The sequence below is a fragment of the Condylura cristata genome, unplaced genomic scaffold, assembly GCF_000260355.1.
Source record: "Condylura cristata isolate star-nosed mole 26May11 unplaced genomic scaffold, ConCri1.0 scaffold00025, whole genome shotgun sequence".
Taxonomy (NCBI): Eukaryota; Metazoa; Chordata; class Mammalia; order Eulipotyphla; family Talpidae; genus Condylura; species Condylura cristata.
In genome coordinates this window covers 6,141,110-6,154,254 of record NW_004567126.1, presented here as the reverse complement: position 1 = coordinate 6,154,254, position 13,145 = coordinate 6,141,110, and positions in this window count along the sequence as shown.

Here is a 13,145-nt window from a genome sequence, read left to right as displayed (position 1 = left end):
CAGTGTTTGCAGTTTCACTTAGAAATTTGATGACATTTCTGGAACAGACATATGCAGTAGGAACTTAATTCTTGTTTATATCAATTAGCCTAAGGAAAATGAATTATAATGTCATTTGATTATATGTCATTTTCTTCAAGGTCAGTTTCTAAGAACCTACTGATAATATTAAGGACTTAACTGCACTACAGTTTATCCATATAGCTCCTTGTTGATGGATATTTGGACTTTTCCCACGTCTGCAGTGAATAACCTTGTTCATTGCTACTTTTTTAAAAGATTTATTTATGCATACACAACTGGGGTACAGGCCAGAGGCGCAGGGTGGTGAGAGGATTCACCACAGACAGAGTAGGGAGTAGAACAGGCAGATCGACAAAGTACGCTGCTGAGGGGAGCAGCGGGCGGGTCAGGAGAGGTCTGCCGCGCCAAGTGGTCACTTCCAGGGCAGGCGGGGATTGTACTCATGTGGAAGTGGCTTTAGCTTCTCAGTGCTGTGTTTTAATCTGCTGCGCCACCAGGGAGGGCCCATTGCTACTTTTTGACATAGTAAGGTATATGGCCAATCCTAGAGCAAGAAAAAGGCAAAAGGTATAATAATTTAAATGAAAAAATAAAAAAAATCTATTCAATATTCAATATACTAGAACTAATACAAATATCTGGAAAAATTGTTAGATAAGGTCAACTTGTAAAAATTTCAGTGTCCTAACTCAGTAATAAACTTGAAATTAATATAGAAAATAAATTTCTCTTGATGGTAACGAGTGCACAAGAGGGTGGTAATTAAAATATACTGAATACAGACTAAACTAGTTAGAAGCTTTGAAGTAGATATTCACTAGGAATAGATGTATCTTAAAAGTGATGCCAAAGTGATAAAAGAAGCCAATTAAAAGTACATAAAGATTACATAAACACACAGCACCACAAATTTCATGACAATATATGCTTAGTTCAGAATCATTACTTTTAGTGACTCTGGAGGTCAGGAATGAAGGGAAAGAGTATAGAGATAAAATAAAACAAGAGAGGTGTTTTGCATGGACTGGTGAGGATAATATGCTGAGAATTAGGGTTATGCTATAGATTTTTAGTGGGGAACACTGGTACTATGTATAGATGTTGACTTATAATGATGCATACCTGATACATGTTATGATGCAATGTTGTATCAGTAAACTTAAAAAGAATTAGGATTATGCTAAATGTAACTCTTTATCTGAGATAAAACAAAACAAAGCCTCAAAATAGTACATCTTGCAAGTCCAAAAACATGTGGCTCACATTGCACCACTCAGGGTAAGGGAAGGTACATAAATGAATCACTAGAACCCACATGGCACTCTGAGCAGCTGTACAGTGGGTCTTCTCAGCTTGTAAGCACTCTGTTGAAATAGACTCAACACTTAGCTAAAGGTCACAATGCTTTAAATTAAATGGCAGAGTTAGTTCCAAGAACTCTTGCTTCCTCCTGAGACCTGATTGTAAGAAATGCCCTGGATTTTCTCATATAAGACCACAGTCATGTGGTGACTGTCATCCACAGGATTAAAGTGGGAAGCAACTGCCAGTGACCTTGAGCCACAAAGATTCACAGAATGTTTTTGCCCCGTGGGATATTCTGCACAAACACTACCTCCTGTTGCAGGAATTCACACCAAGGTCCTGTGGGTGATGGTGTTTAGAATGCTCACTGTCCTGAAGAAGGTTGAGATGCCACTGACTTAAACCATTTGACTAAAATAATGAGCTCTAGGTACTGTGGTCAAAACAAAGATAATCCAGGGGAATTGTGTTTGGTAAAATATTATTTTTAGAAGAAGTACATTCAGTGGTTATCTTATTTCTCTATCTGAGGCTCAACACTGCTTAGCAAGATTCCATTAATTAGTTATTTAATAATGATTGAACATCCTTGTCTGGGGAGCTTATTATATCAGCAACAGGGACTGCATTATTCTTTTCATATATTAATGTACTCATTACCTCAACAAATATTTATTGAACATCAACTATGGGCCAGTGCTGGGTATGTATACAAGGTCAAACAGGATAAATTTCCTACTCCATGGATCTTATTATCTGGTGAAAGAGGAATTAATATACAGATAAAGAAGAACATGCCCTTGATGGGGCAGGCGGGGGTGGGGGATGGCTGCCAGGTGGAATGGGATGGACAGTCCACTCTGAATTTTAGGGGGAAAGGATGTCCTGAACCAGCTCTACAGATACAGGCTTTGTAGATTCCACCCCCACTGGACCCCAAAACTACAAATCCCAGCAACACCAAAGGGAAGACTACTAGGACCTGAGGGTGGAGTTAAGCAGCCATTTTGGGACTTGGGATATAAAGCTGGACAGGTCGGGCAGAGGCTTGCTGGCTCTCTTAGAGGCTCGCTCTGTCTCTCGTGGTGGTGGTTGGTCGCTTGGCTCTTGATCAGCTTTCACTGTGCTGTTGATGTTCCAGGTCAGGAGAACTGGTAGGAGGCATTAGTTAACTGCACCCCACTCTCTCTCTTTTCCCCTGGGTTGTTCCTCCCCTTGTAAATAAACCCATTATTGACCCTTTTGTGTGTGTCTGCAGTGCAGTTGAATCTTAAGCACACCGGTGAGGACCCACAGGTAACAATTCAACCCCACAGGGATCTTCTTTTTATTCTAACAATTCAAAATTATATCTCCTTTCTTCCACAGTGGGAAAATCTCCCCTCCTCAAATACAATCCCATTACTAATTTACTCAAGCCTACCATAAATATTCTGTAGATTGACAACTGTCCGTATGCAAAAAAGTCTACTTAAAAACAAGTTTGGAATTTTTTTCTGCATTCTCTCTCTCATTAGAAGTACAATTGGTTCATTTGTTTCTGTTTACACTTACTTTTAGGTGTCCGTCTCCCCCACCCCCTTTTTGTATGTAATCAGTCTCATCCTGTTTTGGTTATCCTTCCTGTGTTTCTTTTTTCAGATATATGTAAGTTTCTTGTCTTCCTTTTTTAACAGGAAAGATCATGTACTCTTGAACATTTTGCTTTTTTTCATTTAATAATACAGTCTGGAACTCACTCATTTGCAGTGCTGCCATTTATTTAAAGACACAGATAATTACATGTAGACCTACTTTTAAAAAACAACATACTTGTAGGATGAAGTGGTACATTTTTCTCTCAATCATCTTTTTTCTATTTCTTTTATATTTTCTAGTCCCGTTATTTATGTTGCATCATTATAGTTTGTTTACAGATTATGCTTCCACCTACTCCTCAACTTTTGTTTTTAGTTCTGTAATAAATGTATTGACTGCCCATCACCAGTCCTTTTGCTGAGGTTTTCTTAGTTCTCTCTTGGTGGAATGAAACCTATCCCTAGTAGATTTATCTGGAAGGGTGTATGTGTACTTCAAGGACAGCTTAACTATATAAAAATGTAACAGGGTGGTCCCTAGGAAAAGGGGAAGTTCCAGGTTCCCTGCCCCACCCAGAAGGAGGGTGGAGCTGAGCAGAGAAAAAGGAGAGAAGGAATGAGAAGGAAAAAGAAGGAAGCAGGATGGAGAGCCAGGAAGACCTAAGGAAGCCACATGGAACAGCAAGCATGTGATGAAGAAACCGGGCTTGTTTCCTGACCCTGGACTGGTTAAGGCAGATGTGGGTGAGAGACCTGTAGGGAGGTGACTATGGCAGTGTTTATAAATATTTTGATTTTGCTCTTTTCCTCCCAGATTCGTCTGGCCATTTCTGACCCTTTTCCATGGGTCCCAGCCAGAAGGTGCTTTAGTCTTGTGGCAGGCTTTCAGGCTTTGCTTTGGCCAATCCCTTTTGGGTTGATTTTTGCCCACCAGGGGATGGGTAACTTCAGGTGTTTGATTTAGAAGTTATATTCTTTGTGTTCTGTATTGTATATTTACTGTATTAAAGTTCCTTTTCATTAAAGTTTTATATGTTTTGTCTTGTTGCGGCGGATGGCAGAACCCACTTAGAGCAGGCAGGTTTTGGGGGCTTCAGGGGTGCCCCTCCCTCCCCCTGTCCTCTAACAGAATTGGGATGCCCTATAACAAAAATATCCTAGGTTCTCCCACAGCTTTCCCATCTAACCCCACAATGCGGAGATGTGTTAGGATCACGCTGATTTCAAATATTCTGTCCTATCATCAGGCCTGTGTCAGATCACAAGTTGAACTTTGGGTTCAACATATGGTCAGTAAACCTCTAATCCTAGTGTTTTGTACAAGAATTAGTGACAATCAAGTTTTACGTCAAGGTGTTTGGCTTGGGCACAGGGAAGAGAAACAGTACCAGACTGTGCAGCTCCCATCACATATAAACCTTGTGGAAGGTTTCCCAGACTATAGATAAGACACTAACTGGGGATGCCTCTGGGATGAGCCTATTTGAAAACAAACAGCTTTTTATAGTTTAAAGAATGGTTCAGGGCTGCCTTCCCTTGTAACAGCTGACAGTATATTCCCAGCTTTTTCCAGGACCTTTCTTGATCACTCTTGGTCAATCATCTATCATCTCTTCAAAGTCATGAGATTTCACAGGAAGCTATGATTAACTTCTATTTTATAAACAGACTGAAAGTGATTTTGGAAGTGATATAATCTTTAACACATGAGAAATTTGGGATTGCTAATTCTTGGGTTGAAGGGGAATTATTTGAAATTTAGATGTGAAGTGTTAAGATCATGAAAAATGGTTTGAGAAAAATTTGGTGCAGTAATGAACAAAAAATTATAAAATAATTTTAATATCTGATGCAGATTAAAAATATATCTTTGGGGGAGGGGAAAGCCCAAAAAGTTGAAGCACTATGATCACTTCTGTTGTCTTATTCCTTCCTTTCCTACAGGAACTATTAGGAAAGTGATATTTATTCAGACCATGTTTTACACTTTGCTCATGTATATGTATATCAAATATTATGTAATTATAATTCTATATAATTCACAGAAATGGTGGCAGGTTACATAGTATATGACATTGTAGATTTGCTTTTTTAAAATATGATTGCAAATAAAGGCTTCAATGGCCCTTTTAATACATACTTCTCTACATGCATGTTTCTTTAGCTTCTGTCATTCCATTACCCACCATTCACCATCCACTCAGGTATCCAGAAAAGAAATTAACTGCTGGAGCAGAGAGCCTTTTCAGTCTTACTATATATTGACTGATTTCCTCCCACAGTAGAGTTCTTGGGTGCACTATCTTCACCCACTTTCTATTATTAGACTTCAAAATTCTTATAAATCTGATTGCTGTGAAGAGTTGTCATATCAAGCACTTCTTCATTAACAGTGAACAATTTTTAATGTGTTAGCTGACCATTAAGGTTTGCTGTTGGGTGGGGTTTTTTTGGGGGGGGGGGAATTGCTTATTCATTTTTTTGTTCTCATTTTTCTACTGGAGTATAAGTCTTTTTCTGTTAGATTTGCAGGAATTCCTTGAACTTTGGATATTACTTGTATCTGTATGCAATTAACATTTTTCCTAGTCAGTGGCTTATCTTGACTTTAAAGTCTTGTTTTTATAGATATTTTACATTTTTATGTCTTAAAAATTAACAATCATTTCATTTCTAACAAGGCTGACCTATTATTACCTGATACCAAATGGAGGTGAAATCAAGTAAATTCTCATCATTTGTGTCCTCCATCTACTGGTGTGGTCATCTAGCACAAGTATTCTTGTAATTGGGACACACTGTGATAACTAGCAGCAGTGTGTTCGTATCAGGTGTCAGGATGCTCTTGCCTTCTGGAAGGAGTTGTGCGTGAGAAGCCAAGTCTGCTGCTGGCTCTCTTCCTGACAGTGTGACTTTGGTGGAACAGCCAAGTTATGGCAGTGTGATGCTGGATCGGACACCAGAAGACTTGGTTTCCACTTCTACCACTGATTCTATTTGGGCCTCAGTTTCCTATATGTAAAAAATAAAGGTGCTCCTTCACAGGTTATTGGGCTCACACTTGATAGGTATGAAAATGCTTTGTCAAATGAGAGATAAAAGCAAAATCCTAGTATGGCTAACATGTGCGGGCCTCAGTTTTTGTAATAGGGGTTGACCTGAGGACTGAAGTCCTTTGTCAGCTCTACAATGTTGCTGTGGGGAAAACAGATGATTCAAATTAGAAGGGCTGCCAGGTGACTTCTGGAGGTTTTTAGGCCTCTTGACCAAGGCCCTTCAGTTAAAAAGTATTACAAAGCAAATGAGATAATACACTCATTGCTTCAGACTTGCCACTCCTGCCTTCCTTCTTTTCTATCTTCTTTTTCTCTATTCCTTTTCCATTCCATTTCCCAAACTTGATGTGTTTCCTGAACACTGCTTCCCACACTTTCCTGCTAACCTCTACTTACCCTTCAGAGAGTCTTTGTTTTTCTGGATAACTTCCTCTGGACATTTCCTGATCCCTAAATTTGAGTGTGGTGCTCTCCTGCTGTGTTCTCATAATTGACAGGCTCAATCACTGCACTCCCTTCACTTATTTTAATCGTCTGCTATCCATATTTGTACTTAAGCTTGGACACTGGGAGTCTCATGCTTGTTCACTCCTTTATCATCACACCCCATACAGGTGCCCAGAACACAGTAGCAAGCAGACAGGGATAAATCAAGCCAAGTCTTACCTCCAGGAATTACAAATCGTATAGGAAGATCAGTTATGCAATCAATCAAGTACCATTATAATGTTATAATACCAAGCAAAAAAATCCATTTCAGTCATTGAAAGACATCACAGACCACGGTGTTATCTACAAACCAGGTGTATAGCAGGGTCTACTATCTAGGTTTGTGTAATACACTGTGACATTCACACAATGACGAAATGGCCTTTTTCTGATTGTAGTATCCCCGTCAGTTAAGATTGTACAGGTTTCCCCTTCCACCTCCATCTGAAAGTAGAACATTACTAAAACGTGTGTAATACAAAAGGGGTTTCCTGACCTCAAAACAACCTACGAAGTGATACCAACTATGCAAAAAAACCTTAAAACTACATTCAACGAGCAAAAGAAGGAATTAGAATGCACTCACTCCCATAAAAACTACTTCCAGGAAGGACTTCATGGAGTCACGCCTGCAACCCAAGGAGCTGCTGCCTTTCCTGTACCAGGGGAAGCCCACGCCACTGCCACAAAAGCTCACGCGCTGTCGCAAAGTCCGCGTGCTGTCACAAAGCCCACGTAGTGTCTCAAAGCCATGCGCCGTTTCAAAACCCACGGCTGCCGCAAAGCACATGCTACTGCTGCAAAGCACTCACTGTCGCAAAACTTATACGTCTCCTGCAAGTCGAGGTCACTGAGACCTGTTATCGTAAAAGCAGACTTCAGTTTTGGATTGCTTCCAGCTAGTGAAACAGGTATTAATGTTGATCTTTTGTAAAACTGAAATGTAGTGATGAACCTTCGAAAAGCTGGGTCAAAGAAAGTGCTATGAGACTGGAGAACCTGAGCTTGAAAGGGTGAGCAGGTATGTGTCCACCTGAGAAAAGTTTAAAATATATGCCTGATAGAGCAGTGACATAGTTGATACTTTCAAACCTGTAGTTAAGGCACCCTTACTATATGTCAAACATTGCAGGTGCCGAGGTTAATGCAGGTAGGAAGGGAAATAAGCCCCCTAAAGTCCTCTTTTCCTGGCGGAGATCTTCCTTCTGCTTAACTTGTGTCATCTGTGTCTGCAGATTAAGAATCTAGGAATGGGCCCTCCCTGGTGGCGCAATGGTTTAGGACGCAGCACTGCAAGCTAGCCACAGCCGCTTCAGGGCGAGTTCGAATTCCCCGCCCTGGAGCTGACCCACATGGCCCAGCAGACCTCGCCTGGCTTGTCCGCTGCTCCCCTCAGCAGTGTACTTCCTTGATCTGCCTGTTCTGCTCCCTGCTGTCTCTGGTGAAGACTCTCACTGCCCTTGCACCTCTGGCTTGTACCCCAGTTCTGTATAAATAAATAAAAAAATCTTTAAAAAAAGTCTGTATTTCTGCATACTAGCAAAAAAAAAAAATTAGAAACTTAACTAGGAGCATTAAAAAATAATAATGATTTGGGCCCTTCCTGGTGCCACAGTGGGTTGAAGCACAGCACTAAGAAGCTAAAAACCACTTCCACATGAGTTCGTCCCCTGGAGGGGGCCCTGGAGGGCCTGCCCTGAAGGTGACCACATGGCTTGGCAGACCTCTCCTGACCCACCCACTGCTCCCCTCAGCAGTGTTCTGCCTGTTCTGCTTCCCACTCTGTTCCTGGTGACTCACCGCCCCTGCGCCTCTGGCCTGTACCCCAGTTCTGTATGCACAAGTAAATAAATCTTTTAAAAAAAATAATGTGGGAATGTATTGCATATGAAGTCCTATGGAGCAACTGTCTTTCCTTGATCCAAAGAACAGGGTCCTGGCTGTTCATGTGCTGAGGAGGACGTGAGGATTTGTGTTTCTCAGTGTTTTGATCAAAGGCAGGCAGCTGTAACAGGAGAACACCTTGGACATGTAATCTGAGTTCCCCAAGGCACCAACTGGGCCCCACCATCTGTCTCCCGGCCACTGTTGGACTGAGGACTATCTTTGGCTAAACACCCCTTGCATGGGACAAATGTGAATAGAGGCACCTGCCAAGCAAAATAACATGATCAAAGAAAATATAAACAGAATAATGGCAGGAAGGAGTCCCATAAATCAACACACACCATTATGCAGAGCTTTTATGGTGAAATTGGTAGAAAGAAACACAGGGTTATACAGGAGTGAAAAGAATCATTAAAAGGGCAGAGTCAGGAGAATGTTATAATTTTCATTTCCAGCATGTTTTAGGCTCTATATACAGAGTACTAGGAAAGAAATGATCTTCCTTAATGTCTAAATGATCTTCCTTAATTAATTAGATTCTACTAATTTACCAAAGTAAGTCAACTTGGTATTTAAAGTAAGTCCAGGCCCTCTCTGGTGGCGCAGCAGGTTAAAGTGCAGCACTGCAAGCTAGCCACAGCTGCTTTAGTGCGAGTTCAATCCCTCCCGGGAAGTGATCCACATGGAGAGGGAGACCTCTCCTGACCCACCCACTGCTCCCCTCAGCAGTGTAATTCATCGATCTGCCTGTTTTGCTCTCCACTCTGCCTCTGGGGAATTCGCTCACTGCCTCTGCACCTCTGGCCTGTACTCCAGTACTGTATGCATAAATAAATAAAAATCTTTAAAAAATAAGTCCTTGTCAGCTGGTTGGCTGGAGGAACTGGAATAAAGTTTACAATGAGAGAAAAGAGGAGGATATTGATTAGTATGGAAACCTTTTAGCATTTATGAAATTCATCTATAATTTAAAACATTGAGTTGTTTTTAATATTCTTTTTAATTGAGGTAACTTGATAACAGTGTAGGTTTCAAGTGTACATGTTCTCACTTTAGCAATTGTATATATCATAACACTGACCTGCACACTTTCCTGCTGACTTTGAACTGCTTCAGTGTGAACTGATTGTCCTTTATTCCAGGTAACAAAAATCACTTGGGATGCCCTTTCATAATTATCTTGGCATTCCCCGGGGTTCTCCGTTTCCTGGATCCTATGTCTTTTTCATGGGTAACCCCTTAATGTTGACGGGGCACATCATCTGAAGTTAAATTTATGGGAGGGGAATTATTTGAAGCAGGTCTGAAATTTCTTCACTTTATCCTTCACTTGATAGTTGACTAGGCTTTGAATTCTCAGTTGGATCTGGTTTTTCTTCAGAATTTTGAGCAATTTCTCCCTTGCCTTCTAACTTCCAGTGCTGCTCCTTGGAACTTGGAGACCAACCTAATTTTTTCTTCTTTGTGTTCCTTCTTCTCTTTGTATCATTTTTGATTCCTTCAAATTGCTTCTCTGCTGTTTATTTGGATGCTAACTTTCCTGTATGCTAGTATTACTTAAGTATGCGGGACTGAGAACTGCTAAGACTCTGAGCACATGAGGGAGGTTTGTGCTTCTGTAAGATGAGCTATGAGAATCTTTTCATTATGGGGGAATCCAAAGTCAGTATCTTTTCCCTTGGGCTACTCCAATTGCTCAGAGAAGACTCATTACCCAATCTTCTGTGAAGACTTAGCTTCCACTGTTCTGGAACCTGAGTAATGCAAGGGGGAGGTTCTTATTACCTAACAATTTCTTGAAAAGTTCTCAACTAATTCTCTATTTTAGCCACCCTGGCCTTCCTTTCCACTGCTGCCAATCTGTGCGGTGCAAATCAGGCTGACTCTTGGCTTTCCCTCCTACCAGTTTAAGACTTAAGTGTTGCTAAATCTGTGCTATCCATCCTTTTCCTTTACAGCTTCCAAATTTTATTTGCTGCTTTCTCCTTTTTGAATGTACTCATCCTTATGGTTTTGTGCCTTCAAAAAATCTGTCTGCTCTCATTTTTGCAAGGTTTGGAGAGGGAACAAAATTATATGTGTATATTCAATCTGCTATCTTAACCCAGAAGCACAGAAAACTTTTAAGTTGCATTAGAAAGATGCTATTCTTGTGACTGAATCTTGAGTATCAGATGCAGCCAGGAAATTAGCTATCAGAGAGCAGAAGGGTTCAGTGCTTAGGTCCTGGAAAGAAATCCAAGATTGAATCTTAGGTTTGCCATTTATTGGGTTTCTGCCCTTTTGCCATTTACCTAACTTTTCCAGTTTCTGTCTTTTTCATCTCTACAATCGAGATAACAATAGAACTAATTTACAAGATTAAATACACATCCTTATGTCTAAATTTTGGAGGTGCTGAATAAGTTGAGGTAACGTTGTATGCCCAGGAAAGAACATTTAGCAAAGAGACACCATGGTAACTGACTTGAGCATGGTAACCTTCTGAGCACATGTTTTGTGCTGGTGTGCATGCCTGATACCAGGCACTGTGTTAGGCACTACGTATATCGTGGGGGAACAGTAGCCATGAAGTTAGTCTTTGAGGATTTTAGAGCAGGGAAGAAAACAAGAAATAGGAACAAGTAAACATATAATTAAAGATTGGTAGTAAATGTTGTATGGGAAAAAATACAGAATGCCATTAACGAGGATAACAAGGGGAAGTTTACTCTGGATTAGTCTGTTGGGAAAAGCTTTTAATGACTAAGGACATTGCTTAGGCCAAATCCAGACTAATGTCACAGTGGATCAATAAAATGTACAAGTCTTTTAACTAGACACAGTAAATGAAGATTCACCTGTAATATATGGGTCAAAGGGATTAGAGATTTGACCTTGCTATCAAGTCATTTAACTTCTTTTGGCCTTAATTTCTCATCTATAAAATAGAGATTGGATAAAATAATCTTTTAACTCACAGCTCCTACAATTCTAGGTACATTTTGGACAAAAAGAATATTATAAACAATTTTTTTTTGCTTAGATCCCACTATGTAGTTTATTATGAATTTGATTGGGTTTTTTTGCCCCCTAAATAAAAATTAAGAGCTGTTGGGAAATAATTAAATCAAGAAGTGAAACATTCTTCCTCCCCAGGAATTCTCTTGGGGAATCTACTGGGATGACCCTCCTAATTCAGGGACTTGCTTGGAGTATGCTCCTATTCATTTGTTCTGAGGATATGACTTGTGTTCTCAGGTCTATGGAATGGGACAACATTCCACATGTAGAAAACATAGAAAGTGAAATGATAAGTGTTATCAGATAAGTTTTACCCTCCTAACATTTCTCTTTTCAGTCATTTGCTCATATTACTTTTGTAATCAGAAAAATTAATCTTACTGAGATAAAACAAGATTAGTTTTAATGATTAAAAAGAATACTTTAAGTCTGTATTATTCTTAAAGAGCTAAGAGAGCTCTCCTTTTGATTAAAAATTATCTGGAGATAGTTCTAGCTAGTAATTGTATCCTGCTGCAACCAATTGCCTGAGAAGATGTAGTTTATATGTAATGACAGACATACCATATTTCGATCTTTCATCATCATGTAATACATTCATAAAAGGGGTGCTAGCCTTATCAGCAAGATTTTTTTCCTGTTATGAGTTCAACTTCAGGCTTCATTGAGAAGAAAAATTTCTCTAACATCTCTTAACAATCAGTAGTGTTATCCTATCTATCTGTGCCTAAAAAGAAGGTAGATTGACTAGTCTGTTTTTTTTTTTTTTGTAAAGATTTATTTATTTATTCGTACGGAACTGGGGTACAGGCCAGAGATGCGGAGGGTGAGAGGATTCACCAGAGACAGAGTGGGGTACAGAACAGGCAGATCGACAAAGTACACTGCTGAGGGGAGCAGTGTGCGGGTCAGGAGAGGTCTGCCTCGCCATGTGGTCTCTTCTGGGGCAGGAGGGGCTTGAACTCATGCGGAAGTGGCTTACGCCTCTTTGTGCTGTGCTTTAACCCGCTGCGCCACCAGGGAGGGCCCTGTTTTTATTTTTTTTAATGCTCTATCAATTTAAAATTTTAAGTATGATGGTCATTTTGGGAAAATTAAATAAACACAATAAAATAAACTGCAGGAGAATAACAAAACTATTCTTAAAATATAAGATTTAGAAAAGGCTCCAGATAAGCCCTGCAAAAATGGTCATAGGCTTTTTTTTGAAGGGCAGTTTCTGACAGCACAGTCACAGTGTTATTGGTCAGAGCGTGCTGTTGTTTAACTTGCCATTTTGCGTCAAACAACCAAGTTTGCCCATCTAGAGCCTCCGATTGAAGTCAGGCTTGTTTAGAAAGTATGTTCTGAAGAACTGGTTAACTGCTTCTAACCAATGCAATTAGATCAAACATAAAAAAAGGAAAAGAAGCCCAGAGGGTTAAAATAAAACTGCCTCCCCCCCCAATAAATAATAACTTAAAGAAAAAACACACACCTGAAAAGGATAACCCTGAAGGTAATGATAACTACCTTCATTCCCAGTGCTTTATACTTAAACCATAATGGGGAGGTGAATATAAGTGGAGAGAGGCTGCTGCCTCTCTTGCTGATACTTCTAGCCTCTACTCATGCTTTGAAACAGTGAATCAGGACAAGACGTAGATTTTTTAGAGTGTACTAATCTCCAAAAGACCAAAGATGTCTGAGTTTTAATTCTATAATGTTTCTAAGACTGTGTCCATTAAATGCAAACAATTGAGGAAGAAATCTTGGCAGAAGTGACACACACCTGTTGAACAGGTTGATTTAATTATTATTCATG